The sequence below is a fragment of the Xyrauchen texanus genome, chromosome 47 (genome assembly GCF_025860055.1).
Source record: "Xyrauchen texanus isolate HMW12.3.18 chromosome 47, RBS_HiC_50CHRs, whole genome shotgun sequence".
NCBI lineage: Eukaryota > Metazoa > Chordata > Actinopteri > Cypriniformes > Catostomidae > Xyrauchen > Xyrauchen texanus.
The window spans coordinates 16503601-16520575 of record NC_068322.1 but is presented as its reverse complement, the minus strand read 5'-3'; the positions used below and the strand labels follow the sequence as shown (position 1 = coordinate 16520575).

The window sequence follows — 16975 nt, the reverse complement described above, 5'->3', positions numbered from 1 at the left end:
TCTCACTCACACACGTCATGTAAAAGTCTCTCACTTTAGCAGAATCTCTCTCCACGTACAGTCCAGCGCATATTTCACACATTTTCACCCCGTGTCTTACTAACTTCCTGTGAAAGCACAAGGTCAGTTGTGTGCAAGTGTGTCTGCGAGCATACATGTGTGATAGAGCATATGTGTTTGTGTGTGCCCGTGTTACTCTGTGGCAACACAGAAGTAAATAGAAACGCCCTTTAGATGTTCACCCCAAAACCAGTCCTGCTGGTTAATTTTTCTTTTTTTTATACACACACACACACACACACACATACACATGTGCACACACACAAACTAAGGCCGCCAAAGTCAACAGCGGTAAGAACAGGACGAAGAAACGTTGGAAACAAAGAAGTGGAGGCCACGGCCATCAATTATTAAAAGCAGAATCACACACAAACAAAAATGGACACATACACACTCACTTAAACAATATGCATGTACATGTAATACAAACTTACAAATACAAATGTATTTTTTTAGTCCTTCCGTAAATGTGGTTGTACTGTATATACATGCATATGTTCAAAGGTATTATCAGGATTGCATACTGTATTGCAGATGCCATCTCAATCCTTCATGCTCAAATACACTCAAAAGCAGCATTCCAGCACATCACCTGCAGTCACACACACACACACACACACACACACACACACACACACACACACACACACACACCTTTACATATAATTTGTGCCTTCACAAAAACTGGACATCAAATGCTGTAGCCATAACCCAAAACAGCATCAGGCGATCTGTCTGTCTCATAAAACATCCCTCTACACAACAAATATCTTGCATCTTGTTAAATATTCACAAAGGCAAAATGTGTATGAATGTGTGTTTGTGTGTGTGTGTGTTATAGGTAAACAGTGTTTCACTCACCGTCTCTAGATGCCGTTCTTCTTAGCGTCCCCCCAAGCTCACACTCACACTCACTCACATACACACGGCTGTGGGAGAAATGAGTGAATCGCAGCTCTCGTAACGCTCCAATATGGAAATGAAAATATCCTCCCGCTGCCAATAGCAACGGCTGTCACAGAAGAAAAAATGGATTGGAGGAAGGAAAAAAAAACATTAAAATAAAGAAAAGGGAGATGAAAGTAGGGGAGTTAAATCCTGCGCAATGCCTCGCTGTAATGCTCAAAGAGAGGAAGACGCGAGAGAAAGAGAGGGAGAGAGAGAAAGAGAGAGGAGGGGGAAGAAGGGGGAGAGGTCTGCTCCAGTCTTTCAATTCTCTGTGGTTTCCAGCAGAACGGCTCGCCTCTATGTTGGTATATTCAGTCCACAGAATGCACTTGAGTGTGCTTGTGTGTGTGGCAGGAGGTTGTCTCTCAAGCGCGTGCTGTCCTCAGGCTTGGTCTTTGGTGCGCATGTGTGTCTGTGTGACTATGTATTTGAATAAGTGTATGTGTGTGTGTGTGTGTTGCTTTCTCAGTATGTGCATGTGGTGAGGCGTACAGTGTAAGCGTGTGCCAGCCTTGTCAAAGATAGTAACATTAGTGAGAATGAGGGGAGAGAGGAGGGGTCGAGGAAACAGCTGATTATTCCTCCCTCTTTATGGATGGATGGATGAATCGATTAGAAAGATGACTAGATAGATGGCTAGAGTGATACATTATTGGATAAACAGATGGATGATGGATGAATGGATGGATGGATCAATCCACAGATGGGTGGAGGCATTAGATAGATGGCTAGAGAACTGGCTAGATTGATAAATTATTGGATGGATGGATGGATGGATCCATGACCATTGACAGGTGGATGGATTAAATAGATGGATAGATAGATGCCAAGAGAGATGGATAGATTGATAAATTATTGGATGGATGGATGGATGGATGGATGGATGGTTGGATGGATGGATCCGTGACCATAGACAGGTGGATGGATTAGATAGATAGATAGATAGATAGATAGATAGATAGATAGATAGATAGATAGATAGATAGATAGATAGATAGATAGATAGATAGATAGATAGATAGATAGATGGTAGAGAGATGGATATATTGCTAAATTATTGGATGGACAGAAAGGGATGGGTAGATGGATGCATCCATGACTAGACTGATAGATAGGTACATCAGAACAGTGACATGAGCTCACCATTTTTTTACATCTGCACTCTAACAAAGTTGACCAGCCCAAATGACATTCATGAAGACAAACATTCTTGCTATTGCTTGGCATGTTGAATAATGCATGAAGGCTATGCTACAGCACCAGCACCTCAAAAAACGAGGAATGCATCCATTGCTGCTATTTATAAGAGGCAAAGCATTCTGTGACATCAGAAGCGTTTACCTCTGTGTGCGTTGTGGGTAGCTGCACAACACTGTGTACTTCAGAAGGACCTCAGTACCACCCACAAGCTTTCACATGCCAGACATAGACTAGAAAAAGCAATACAGCTCCATTAAAACATTGCCATTCTATTCCTCTCCCTATCAGAAGCTCTGTATGTTCTGTAATTGGGCATGTGGGTGCGTACATTGATGATTCTGTGTTTGCTGCTCACGTTGAGGACAGGATCATATTTTGGTGATGAGTCTTCAAGGTGTTGGTCGGGGTTGTGCTGACATCATGTTACCTAAGCAACAGAGGGAAAGAAACATAAAGAGGGGTGATTTGAGAGGGTGGGTTTTAAATCTTTGCTAGTGTATTCTACTTTGAGATATTCTATGACATGCAAACCTTGCTGCTCACACACAGACACTCTGTAGTTTAGTCATGTCATGTTCAAATAGTCATCAACATTAGCATAATTTTGCATACATAAATCTGATTTAATATTAAAATACAGCAGAATCAATCACCAGGGCCGTTCACTAGTTAAAGGGATAGTACACCCAAAAATGAAAATTCTCTCATTATTTACTCACCCAGGTGTGTATGACTTTATTTCTTCACAAGAACACATTTCAGAAAAATATCTTCGTTCAGTAGGTCCTTAAAATGCAAATGAATGGAGATTTCTCTTTTGAAGCTCCAAAAATTACAGACAGTCTGCATAAACGTCATCCATATATGACTCCAGCTGTTAAATTAATGTCTTCTAAAGTGACATGATCCTTTTGGTGCAAAAAAGATAACTCTAAATCATACTTCTGTTCTGCAGCAGTATGTGTATGTGATGTAATCACATTGGCATTTGAAGCACGTGAGAACTGACGCATGTGCGTCACAGCCGGAAGAGCTGCACTATTTACAAGTGTGGAGGAGGAACATTTTAGAGTAACTTGGTTGATTTTTGTTTAGATATGTACTGTATTTATCTGTTTCTTTACTCACAATGGTGCATTTGTGTGCTCATCCTGGATGTCTCAACTGAGAGGAGAACATGAGATTACGTCTGTATCATGGCAACTGAATATGTCACACGAGAGACAGCTTGAACTCGATGGATTATTGTTAAAGTACTTAAAAATGTATATTTTTCACACCAAAATTGATCATATAGCTTTAGAAGACATCAATTTAAACACTGGAGTCGTATCAATGACGTTTATGCTGACTGTCTGTGATTTTTTGGAGCTTCAAAAGAGAAATCTCCATTCACTTGCAGTTTAAGGACCTACTGAGCTAAGATATTTTTCACATATCCTTCATATGTGTTCTGGTGAAGAAAGAAAGTCATACACACCTGGGATATCATGAGGGTGAGTAAATAATGAGAGAATTTTCATTTCCGGGTGAACGATCACTTTAAAACAATAGAAGTACAGTACAGCATAGTCACGCACTTATACAGCTCATTTCCAGACTAGTCATTTCTAGGACTAGTCATTAAGCTTATTGGGACCGGAAGAATCTTTTTTTTTTCTCCCCTTTTCTCCCCAATTTGAAATGCCCTATTCCCAATACACTCTAAGTCCTCATGGTGGTGTAGTGACTTGCCTTAATCCGCGTCTGAGACGTCAATCCACACATTTTTTCACGTGGCTTGTTGAGCGCGTTACTGTGGAGATGTAGCACGCGTGGTGGCTTCACTCTTTTCTCAGCGGCATCCACGCACAACTAACCAAGCGCCCCATCTAGAGCGAGAACCGCATTATAGCGACCACAAGGAGGTTACACCATGTGACTCTACACAACCGAAACCGGGCCAATTTGGATGGAGTCACTAAGCACACCCTGGATTGGAACTCGTGACTCCAGGGGTGGTAGTCAGCGTCCATACACGCTGAGCTACCTAGGTCCCCCAGAATCTCAGTCTTAATTAACAAGGTATTGTTTAAAATAACCGAAATACCACATTGCGAATGCACACGCCCATGAATGCACACACACGCCTCTGATTATGTTATCTCACATATTGCTATTTATGCGCAGATACATTGCACATTTAATCTCTCACTTTCTTTCACATCATTTACCTTTCTCATTAAAGATTTTCCCTGTGATTCCTCCATATTGTAGCTCTGAGGATTTAGTGATGGGTTCATGATGCATAACACCGTTGTGTTTGTTTTTTTGTGGGATGTTTGTTTGGCAAAGAGAATGACAGAAACTTGGAATTTGCTGAATTATTTTCCCTGCTGGAGTCACATGTCCTCCGTCATTCACACTTCGAACTGAAGTTTGTTAGGATGTGTCTGTGAGCTCGCACATCACTATTTTGGGTAACCCTTTTTGCAGAGATTTTTAGAATGCTGAAAGAGATGTGATGAGTGTAATCTTCAGTATGTCTGTTAGTTCTTTTCATTCAAGAGATTGTCTCGCCTCAGTAAACCATCTTCCTGGCCCGGAGCAGTTATTACCAACACTGCCTTCCACTCTCTGCCTCTTTATTATTCAACTCTATTAATTAGCTTCAGCAGCTGGTCTCTCTCTCTGTCTCTCTCTCTCTCTGAATTATTGAAGTAAAGAGATTTTTACTCAAACTAACAATTTACTGTAGTTTAATCAGACCTGTCAGCTCATTGCTAAAAGGACCAATCCTCCTAATCACACAGGGTCCTTATACAATAATAAAACGAATGTAAAACTTGTCATCTGTAAAACAAATCACTGTTTATGGGGCATGTGAGATGTACAGCTTGATGTACAGGAATAGGTTTTAAGTTATGTGAGGTATCAGGTTTGATACATGAGGTATTCAGATTAAGATAATACATGTGATGTATGATGTAGTAGGGTTGATAAATGAGATATCAAGTTTAGAGATGAGATATCAGCACTCTTTGAGAGTGTACGGCCACTGTTGCATGTTGGGATTATATGCCAGGGCATCAAATTTGTCACGTTTCTGTAAACACAACAACAACATCAATAGAAACTAAAAAACAGACTTGTCTCCCCTATTTTTTACTATTATACATGCCGGTGTGCAATGAATGTGCATATTTATGAATGTGCATGTGTGTGTTTCATTTAAAGTATCTGTGAAACTCTCACAGATTTCTTTCAATGAAAGAAATTCTCAGTCTGTCTCTGTTTCTGTGTCTCTCTTAGCCACTAGGGCCCAGATGTCTCTTGAGATGTTAGAGAAGAGATTCTGGTCTATAGCCAATCAGGTACGAATATGTCATCCACCATAAATCATTGCTAACAGTTTTTGATCACTGTGTGCATACAGTATGTGCATTTGCTTTTGTGGTATTGAATGTATGTCTATATGAGTGTCTATATACATGTTTTGCCAGCCTTGACAAAATTTTCATAAATAAAGGGCCAAAAGGTATGTGTAAACATGTACTGTAAATTAATTAATTTAGCAGACGCTTTCATTTCAAAGCGACTTACGAAAAAGTCTTCAGCTGTTTTTTGAAAACAGAGAGGGAGTCTGCTTCACGGATAGAGTTGGGAAGATCGGTTAGGTAGTATAGTAATTATAAGGATTATATTATAGTTCTGAATCATTATATAATATTATATACATTTATATTAGATTAGATGAGTGGACTAATATTTCTATAGAGTGAATGCACAAGTGTCAGTGTCATTTGGGCATTGCTAGTCAGCTATCCTACTACTCGTATCACTCTGCAATCTCCACGAGCAAGCTAATAAATCATTTCAACTCATATCATTATTTCATGTAAATGTACTTATTAATTTGGCAAGAAGTCATGTAAAAAGAAGGATAACGAGCAGTCAGATGGTCATTTTCATAATTTAAATTCTATCAGGAAGACTTGCAGACTTGAGTGAGATTTAAGATGACATTTATTTAATGAATGTAAAACAGAAAAGTATTGTCTCTCTTTGGCGTAGGCCCCGTCTGGCGGTCCGAGGGAGTTGTACTTGGAACCATCAAATCCTGCCGGAGATAGGAGGCATGGGCGAGGAGCCTACCCCCGAGCAGGACGGGACTCAACTGGTGGTGGTGGGGTGGTGGAGGTTGCCGTGTTAGTACACTGAAACAGCAATGTGATAGATTGTGAGCAGACTTATAAAGCAACGGCTTACATGTGATTGGCTGGGAAATGGATGCTGTTCAGCTGCTGTTCTTCCTGCTAGAACTACGCTGCGCTTACATCACCAACAGAACTCTAACAAAAACAAAAGGTTGAATTGTTTTTGAGACTCTGCTGTCTCTTTATTCTCACATAATGTACTTTCAACTCAATGTACTGTAGGGCTACTGCTAACAGTACGTGCCCACTGGTAATTTCTACTATTAGCTTTCGGTACAAGAGCAATGATGTCATTTTAAATATGCGCAATTAGAGTTGGAAAAATGCCAACTTCATTTTCAAATTACCAAAGTCTACAAACAGTGTTGATTTATTAAACGTTTGCTTACTTAGCTATGGAATTGTCTCGAAGAATGCACGCAATCATCATTTGAAGTCTGGATTAAAAGCACTGAATCCACTTTTGCTCACCACGCACCAGTGGACACAGCATTTGAGAGTATTGATGAGCAGCAGGACTATGAGCTTATAGTCAAGTCAAGTCAAGTGGTTTTTATTGTCGTTTCAACCATATACAGTTAGTACAGTACACAGCAAAACGAGACAACGTTCCTCCAGGACCATGGTGCTACATAAAAACAACAAAGGACCAACATAGGACCACATGAGACTACACAACGAAATAAAATACCTATATAAACTACCTATATAAAGTGCACGTGCAAACATGTGCAAAAAGTACGGGACAGTACAACAAATTACTGACAATGAACAGGACAATAGACAGTGCAGCGCCGACCAGTACTCAGTAGTGCAAAAAGATGACAGTTTCTAAAAATGTAAACATAACATACTATGAGATAATGTTCTATGCACATAGCAGTTATTGAGGTAGCAGACAGTTATAAAGTGACAGTTATTAAAGTGCAACTCAGGACACGTGTGTGTCAAACCAGTCTCTGAGTATTGAGAAGTCTGATGGCTTGGGGAAGAAGCTGTTACACAGTCTGGCCGTGAGGGCCTGAATGCTTCGGTACCTCTTGCCAGACGGGAGGAGGGTAAAGAGTTTGTGTGAGGGGTGTGTGGGGTCGTCCACAATGCTGGTTGCTTTATGGATACAGTGTTTTTTGTAAATGTCTTTGATGGAGGGAAGAGAGACCCCAATGATCTTCTCAGCTGTCCTCACTATCCTCTGCAGGGCTTTGCGGTCCGAAACGGTGCAAGTCCCAAACCAGGCAGTGATGCAGCTGCTCAGGATGCTCTCAATAGTCCCTCTATAGAATGTAGTGAGGATGGGGGTTGGGAGATGTGCTTTCCTCAGCCTTCGAAGAAAGTAGAGACGCTGCTGGGCTTTCTTGGTGATAGAGCTGGTGTTGAGGGACCAGGTGAGGTTCTCCGCCAGGTGAACACCAAGAAATTTGGTGCTCTTGACGATCTCCACAGAGGAGCCGTCGATGTTCAGCGGAGTGTGTTCACCTTGTGCTCTCCTAAAGTCAACAACCATCTCTTTTGTTTTGTCGACATTCAGGGACAGGTTGTTGGCTCTACACCAGTTCGTCAGCCGCTGCACCTCCTCTCTGTATGCTGACTCGTTGTTCTTGCTGATGAGACCCACCACGGTCGTGTCATCGGCTGAACTTGATGATGTGATTCGAGCTGTGCATTGCTGCACAGTCGTGAGTCAGCAGAGTGAACAGCAGTGGACTGAGCACACAGCCCTGGGGGCCCCAGTGCTCAGTGTGGTGGTGGTGGAGATGCTGTTCCCGATCCGGACTGACTGAGGTCTCCCAGTCAGGAAGTCCAGGATCCAGTTGCAGAGGGAGGTGTCCAGGCCCAGCAGGTTCAGCTTTCCAATCAGGTGCTGGGGAATGATTGTGTTGAATGCTGAGCTGAAATCTATGAACAGCATTCGAACGTATGAGTCCTTATTGTCTAGGTGGGTGAGGGCCAGATGGAGGGTTGTGGTGATGGCATCGTCCGTTGAACGGTTTGAACGATCACGCAAACTGCAGTGGGTCTAGTGAGGGGGCAGCTGGGTCTTAATCTGCCTCATGACGAGCCTCTCGAAGCACTTCATGATGATGGGTGTAAGTGCGACGGGACGGTAGTCGTTGAGGCAGGACACTGAAGACTTCTTTGGCATGGGGATGATGGTGGTGGCCTTGAAGCACGTTGGAACAACGGCGCTGCTCAGAGAGATGTTGAAGATGTCGGTAAGAACATCTGCCAGCTGGTCTGCACATCCTCTGAGCACTCTGCCAGGAATGTTGTCTGGTCCAGCAGCCTTCCGTGGGTTGACTCTACGTAGAGTTTTCCTCACATCTGCCGTGGTAAGACAGAGCACCTGGTCGTTGGGAGGAGGGGTGGACTTCCTCGCCATCACGTCGTTCTGCACTTCAAACCGAGCGTAGAAGTCATTCAGCGCATCTGGAAGGGAGGCATCTTTGTCACAGGCAACTGATGTTGCCCTGTAGTTGGTGATGGCCTGGATGCCCTGCCACATGCGCCGCGTGTCACTGCTGTCCTGGAAGTGACTGTGGATTCTCTGGGCGTGTGCGCGCTTTGCCTCTCTGATTGCCCGTGACAGTTTGGCCCTAGCTGTTCTTAGGGCTGCCTTATCGCCTGCTCTGAAGGCGGAGTCTCGGGACCTCAGCAGCGTGCGCACCTCCGCAGTCATCCACGGCTTCTGGTTGGAGCGTGTGGTGATGGTCTTGGAGAAAGTGACATCATCAATGCACTTGCTGATGTAGCTGGTCACTGATGCTGTGTATTCCTCCAAGTTGGTAGAATATTATAAGAGCCGTTCTATGTAAACACCTGCGTTATTGAATGTACTGTACATCTTCATAGCCCCCTTGAGGACAAAACTAGAACATGTTTAAATGTATTTTACAAGATGACAAAATTATAGAAAACAAAAACTACACGCCAGAGTGGCCTGTGATGCTGCGAAATACGTCTAATTCAGCGATCTGATACGTCTAAATCCCCTGATGTGCGGTTGTTACAGAGCAATATCTGACCGCTGAATGGCACTATTAACCAATCAGAACAGAGAGCACTGTAATAAGATGTAATATGATATTATTATTGTAAATATTTATATTATTTTATTCCCACAAGAATATGTACACAAGTGTGTGTGTTTGTGAATGTGTGAGCCGGATGCATTCTGAGGTGGGAGGTGAAGACAGACACAATTGCGTTAGTGGTGAGGCTCCTAACACTGGCTTTTGTTTTGCTATTTATTATATAAACAGAAGAAATTGACCAGTGTTAACATGAGACATTGGAGAGGAGTTGCTTGAACAAATGGGGTGAGGTGGTGATATCACTTCCTAGGGAGGTCACTCTCCCATTTCCTTTTTTTATTTGTCTTTTCATTCTTGTCCCCCTGGGATTTTCCATCCCTCCCTGAACACTCTTCCACCTCAGCTGGCACATCAGGCCTGTTTGTCCTCACTCCTGACTACAGTCATATTAACTAATGCCATATTCCCTGATGCTGCGGTTATGGAGAACCAGCAATGCTGCCACAAGTGATTATTCTTACTGCTTTAATGTTTGACATTTTAAAATGCAAATCCATTAAGTAAATCTTTAAGGATCACCGGCAATGAGTGAACTAGGATTAAACATGCATGTACTGTAGTTTGAAATAGACTTTGACACATATGGATATTTTTTTGCACTCGTTCCAACTCTTTTTTTTATATATCTTTTTTTATCCCCTTTTCTCCCCAATTTTGAAATGCCCAATTCCCAAGTAGTGGGAACTAGGTCCTCATGGTGGCACAGTTACTCACCTCAATTTGGGTGGCAGAGGACCAGTTGTCTCCGCTTCTGAGGCGACAATGCGCACATCTTTTCACGTGGCTTGTAGTGCATGACACTGCAGAGGCTCACAGCATGTGGAGTCTCATGCTATTCTCCGCGATCCACGCACACCTTACCACACGCCCCATTGAGAGCAAGAACCCCCTAATCGCGACCACGAGGATATTACCCCATGAGACTCAACCCTCCCTAGCAACCGGGCCAATTTGGTTGCTTAAGAGACCTGGCTGGAGTCACTCAGACGCTGTAGTCAGCGTCAATAGTTGCTGAGCAACCCAGGTCCCCTACTTGACTCTTGAGTGTTCTGTCACTCTCTCCACATACATCAGTGTATGAGTGTGATGTTTTGTTGCTGTTTTAAATTTGAAATATGTATGTGAGTACTGTCAAATGTTTTTAGCATGTTATTCCATGCAATAGCTTTAATGGTTAGTAATGTTAGATTTGGTCCTGGGGGATTGAAATAAAGCTATTAGAGCAAATCTTAATGCTTTACAGGCCTGAATAAGTCTGAGCCAAACTGGACACACACTTAAAGACACAGGCCTATATGCAGCGTCTCTTCTCTGAGTCTTTCAACATCTGGCATCAGGAATAGGCTTATCTATAGTACTAAGTTCTCACAAGTATCAGGAATTTTTTCTGCTGTTCCTGTACATACTCTCATCTCATTCATGCACTGGTCATGTGATTACTGAAAGGCAGAAGTGATGTTAAGTTGAGTTTAAGCTGTCAACACTAAGACAAAAATTTCATATAAATTTGTCCCCCCCCCGCTTCATATTAAATGACACAGATGTATGTACATTATAAATGCGGGTATAAGCTAAACAAAATACAATAAAGCCTCAGCTCTCTTTATACAAATCCTCCATTTCTGTCATCCGTAATCTCTATATATTTTTCTTTTTCATAGTGTTCAGGAGTAGAGGGGCTTTGTCCTCTAAGCTGTACTGATAATGCGGTGAGTATCTTGATGATTTATAGTGATGGACAATCATAGAGAGCATTTGTGCTGATTAAATTAGGTTTTGCCACCCTGCATTTCTTTCTTTCTTTCTTTCTTTTCCTTCCATCCTTTCTTCCTCTCTTCACAAGATATTAATTGCTTTGTCATTGACAATAATGGCTTCATCATCATCTCTAAGGACATGAATGACGTACGAACACTTGTGTGTTAAAGTGTTTGTGTGACTGTGACAGGTGTATTTTCTCAAATATTGCAATAACAAATATATTTTAAAAAAATAAGTCTTTATGAGCATTTTTATTATGATGTATTTCTTTTTTTATTATTTATTTCTAACTAGACTGGAATTTTAGAATTGTGTTTTCCAAGCCTGGGAAAGTCATGGATATGAGTACAATTTCAAAAGTTCTCATGAAGAATATGCATTTTATAGTTTTTCTCTGCCTTAAAGGGATGATTCAAATGAACATTTTCTCATTATTTACTCACCCAGGTGTGCATGACTTTCTTTCTTCACCAGAACACATTTGAAGAAAAATATCTTAGCTCAGTAGCTCCTTAAAATGCAAGTGAATGAGGATTTCTCTTTTGAAGCTCCAAAATTCACAGACAGTCAGCATAAACATCATCCATACGACTCAAGCGGTTAAATTAGCGTGTTCTAAGTTGACATTTGGTAAGAAAAAGATAAATATTTAAGTACTTTTGTAACTCTGAATCATGCTTCCGTTTTACAGCAGTATGCGCATCTGATGTAATCACATTGGCACGTGAGAACTGACGCACGTGCATCACAGCGGGAAGAGCAGCGCTGTTTACAAGTGAGAACACAAGTGAGTAGTGTTTAATTACAGTTAAAAACTACTTAAATATTGATATTTGTCTTAAATCTCCATTCACTTGCAATTTAAGGACCAACTGAGCTAAGATATTTTTCTATTTTTCCTCAGATGTGTCCTGTTAAAGTCATACACAACTGGGATTATCATAAGGGTGTGTAAATAATGAAATATTTTTTTATTTTTAGGTGAACTATCCCTTTAAAGTATTTAATGAGCAGATACTGCTCTTGCATAGAGAGTAAAACTTGCTCACAACTGTGCTGCCCCTTCTCAGTGAATCGTTCTTTTGGGTCAGTTTGTTTTCTGTGAATTAGTCGAAATGGTTCACAAATTGCGAATCAGTCTGAATCAATCTTAGGTTAAGCTCTGTATCCAAGAAAGTTAATTGGTCAAAAAGGTTGGAAACCATGGCAATAGGAAACACCTCTTTTGTGTGTGTGTGTATGTGTGTGTGTGTGTGTCCCTGGAGATTTAGATTAATATGGGGAAATGACATGCAGATAAAAAAATATTATCTACAGTTGAGTGCATGGTTTAGCTGAACGGAGGTCACAGTAAAATAAAAAAAAAATACAAAATACAAAATATATATATATATATATATATATATATATATACACACACACACACACCATATATATCAAATCAAGTCATGATATACAATGGGCTCAGAATAAAGAATCTGTGCTGTGAATAACACAGATTTAAAATAGCTCTGTTTAACATTGAGCCAAGGGAAGTGACTGTGGAAATTAATTACTAAATAAATAAATAAATGCATGAGGTGTTTTCCATCATTAGAAGAGTTCAAATGGGTGAGGGAGAGAGAACAGTGCATCACCAGTGTATATATAGAGCAGAAGAGGGATAACAGTGGTTAAATTAATAATTGAACATGCTGGGTGCGGTAAACGCTGACTCTGATGTAGGACTGCAGCCTTACTTAGTCCAGTTTCTGTTGAAAATTTGATTTGAGTATTTTATCGAGCAGTGAAGTCAGCATGCCCGTGACATTAGAACTAAAAAGCGTTCATTTCAAACTGTCCTTGTTCTTATCCAGGTAAAATAAATAATAAATAACTGTAAAGTCTTGAAGTTACATGTCTCTCTTTAAACTCTCTGTATCTATAGGGCGGTAGGTTTCTGGGGGAATTTGATGGGTCTGTGATGTCACAGCTCTTGAGAATGGGCGTGTTCAAAAGGTTGGAGAATGTTTTATAGACTTTACGTCAACTTGTTCAACAATGTCTCTTCCAAAGATGTGCATTAATGTGTAAATACTGCGTCACTTAGTGTGTATGTGTGACTGTTTTCCACAGAGTTTCTCTCTACTACTATCAGGTCATTTGTAAGTCGAATACTCACTTAGCAAGCAGTGCTCGACCCCTGCTCAGTGTAAGCATCCTCATTTTAATTTTAATTTAACTCCCACCATAACACAACAGTCAGAAACTAGATTTAAATTTCATAATCACAGTCAAAAATGAATGGCAAAAATTGCACCTTTAGGGGTACAACAGCTTGTCGATGGGGTAGTACCTTTTAAGGTATACCCACTGTACTCTTTCCATATCTGCAGGAACATATTTGTACATTTTCTCTCCTGAAAGGGTACATATTACTACACTGAGTGTATTATCTGTCCCTAAATGGTAGTAAAATAGTACCTTAAGATGTAATGAATTTAGAGCAGGTGTACCTTTGAGGGTACTGCCCCAATGACAAGCTGATGTACCCATATTTCTTTTTTTTTTTTCGTACAACACTTGCAAGGCAGCAAAAGTATAAGCTTAGGTTTTAGAAAGCTTTTCCCCTCTGGCTAATCAGCATGTTTTATGCAAGTTAACTAAGTACATTTTAGTGGGCAATGTTTACAACTAAAGGATTTTGTACAAACTCAAATGAATGATTAAGTCTATGAATTCCATCTCGAATTGACTGCAGAAGTGCACATAGATGCAGTGCCAATGCTGGCATTCGTACCATAGGTTGCTGACCCCTGATTTAACCACTACAGTCATCTAGATTACTTTTATGTTGCCCTGATATTTGGAGCTTCAACGTTTTGGTAACCATTCACTTGCATTATATGGACCAACAGAGCTGAGATATTCTTCTAAAAATCTTTGTTTTAAGCAGATAAAAAAAAGACATTCACATCTGGGATGGCATGAGGGTGAGTAAATGATGAGAGAATTTTCATTTTTGGGTGAACTTTCCCTTTAAGGAATATCAATACAGTGCTGCCTTGCAAGTACTGTAATTATCAGCATTACGTAATCTTAAAACTCACTGGAAAATCTCTTTTAAAAAGCTTTCCTTTTCCTGAGCACTATTTAGGGTCTGCCTTTGTCTATGCATCACAGTCATGTTTTGAGCAGCATTTGCATGAAATGTCAGGCTTTTGGTTGTGATGATATTTTGACTCAGGGAGACAAATACAGTTATGCTTGCATCAGGCTCACAGAACTACTGTGGTAAAAAAAATGAAAACATTTCTAAGGCAACTATGTGCAGATGTTATAGATTAGGGTTCCTTTGGGATGGTGTAGAAAAGAAGGCTTTTTGCTCTTATGTTTTCTGTCCGATCAAAAGCTCTGACATATAAATTCTTACTGTAATAGAAATAAAAGTGTGATGGATAGATTATAATTGTTTCCCTCATTCTGCTTTTCTTCCACTCTCAGCCATTTTATAACCTGCTGGCAGCGCTGATATGTTTCCTATCAAACTCCCTAATGTAAGTGAGGCGGTTTTAAAACATTTTCTGCTGTTGAAAACATCAATGACTCAGTTCATCCCTTGTAAATTCAGACATTTTCCCTCTGCCAGATCTTTACTAGACTTCAGCATCTACAGTCTGTGGCAATCAGATTACTTTGTGGAGTGGATGTGCTGCAAAATAATACCATCACTTCACATTCATCATGCATTTGTGTAACCTGTAGTTAATTGTGCTGCTTTCTTCTCTTCCTTCATAATCTTCATCGCCTCCTCTTTCATTTCTCTAAACTCTGTATCCTCCCTTCCTCTTAATGTGACACAGCAAAGACTTCATTCCATTCATGAACGTGCTGCCTTCATCACCAAAAAGATGGGGCATTGTAATCTTGAATTCATACTCATATCATTTCAATTCATACTTAAAGCTACACTATGTAACTTTTGACCCTAGCGGATAAAAAATAAAACTGCATGCGTCTTGCGGAAGAACATTATGGCAATGACGCAAGTTAGGCATCGGCTCCGCTCCTCTGAGCGGATGAATCCAGTGTACACATTGATACAGGACATCTTATCAGAGCGAATGGACAAATAAATAACAAAAGAAAGGAAAAGACGTATATCTGAAAACATGTCATCTGAGCAGGTAAGTGCCATATCTTATGCTGTTGTTTTGACTTATTGGAAAAAATGATGTTTTTAAATAAATGACGTTACAAAAGTTAGGCAACGTTCGTTAACATTAGACATAACGATTGCTAGTCTAATAAGGTCAAAAGTTGTAATGTTTTATAACTGCAGGATATTCTGGCCAAACAGACCACAGTAGTAACACATTTATTGATTGTCATTGTTACCAACCAGTGGTCAACATCATTTCAAGACTCACATGTCCTTGGCAAGCCTAGGACTAAAGGATTTATTTATGGAAATGATTGCCGTTATAAAGAAAAATACACACGTGTGCTAGCAAGTGAAAAGTTCTGCACCAATTACAGTATAATTACTGTATTTCACTACACACACAGATGTGAACACAACTATACATAAACCATATCAATAAAATATCTTACCTGTTGAGTAAGAAAAAAGCCATCTCTGGGTCGCTTTTAAATCCTTTCAGATCTCGGAGTTGTAGCCACCTCTGAAAAGCCAAGCTGATGTCGTCTCTGTCGCTTTCCCCTTTTGCTTGCAGACTGCTCTGTTCTGGTGATTCCCTGTAGGTTTGCCGTTTTGAATGATCCATGGTCAATTTTTCTCATTCGTTGTGACAACAAACTTTCAGGGTCACGCTACACCAACATGTGCGCTACAGTAGCCGGATCTTATTTTCTCGGAGTACGGATATGACGTGACACACACTGGTGAATGATGTATGCAATTTCCTGCAAAATCCGTCCCGACAGCTCTAAAATATCAATCATTATTATAGGTTTATCAAAGTGTATTTGGGTAAAGACATGGCTTAGAAGATGGATTTTTTTGCACTTTCTCATTAATAACATTTTGTTGTTTTTTAACAAAAAATAGTTCATAGTATAGCTTTAAGTTTGCTTTGCTCTGTATCCAGTAAGAAATCAAATGGGGGAACGCTGCAGCCATGTGACACAGAGTATCCCAGCGTCATCTGTGAATCATCAATCAAATAAACCAACAGCATCATCAAGTGAGGGAGATATCATAAGTAAGAGTAGGCCTACAGTTTTTCGCTTTATCATGGAAAAGAAAGCCCATGCTCAAGAGTAAGCTCTGAAAGTCAGTTTCTTCTTCTACTTTTTTTTGTAAGCTCTGATGCCCTCTAGTGGTGAAGACAAATATGCCGATGGGAATAGTGCTTTTTTCATTTGTTTATTTTTTATTTTTTTATGAGAGAATCAATTTATTTACCAATAATGTCCAGATGTGTTGTCGTCCATCTGCACCTTGTCTCTTACAATATTAAGAAAATCCTTTCTTAGTGCTGGTAATAGCTAATGCTAAAACAACAACAACAATAATAATAATAATAATGCACAAGAGCTTACCTTACTTAAAAGTGCAAATTATGCAATGATTTTCAGGAGGTTTAACTGTATTTAAAAAGATTTTCAAAGTAATTTTCAAGGCACTTTTAGCCAAATTATTGTCAACTAACGACTAAACGACAAATATTTTACAGTAAAACAATTTTTATACCAAACACTATTTTGTTTGTTATA

General features: G+C 40.2%; 1 protein-coding gene and 1 pseudogene across 1 annotated transcript in view; one reads left to right on the top strand and one right to left on the bottom strand.

The window, feature by feature from the left end:
* The window catches only part of LOC127638773 (leucine-rich repeat and transmembrane domain-containing protein 2-like), an 11686-nt gene extending 10297 nt beyond the window's left edge, over positions 1 to 1389 (bottom strand). Inside the window, exon 1 of the mRNA XM_052120496.1 lies at positions 922 to 1389. The gene's annotated coding sequence lies outside the window, so the exon portion shown is untranslated. The remainder of the gene's footprint in view (positions 1 to 921) is intronic.
* Positions 1 to 14994, top strand: part of LOC127638872 (voltage-dependent calcium channel subunit alpha-2/delta-4-like) — a 43391-nt pseudogene extending 28397 nt beyond the window's left edge.
* The last annotated feature ends 1981 nt before the right edge of the window (positions 14995 to 16975 follow it).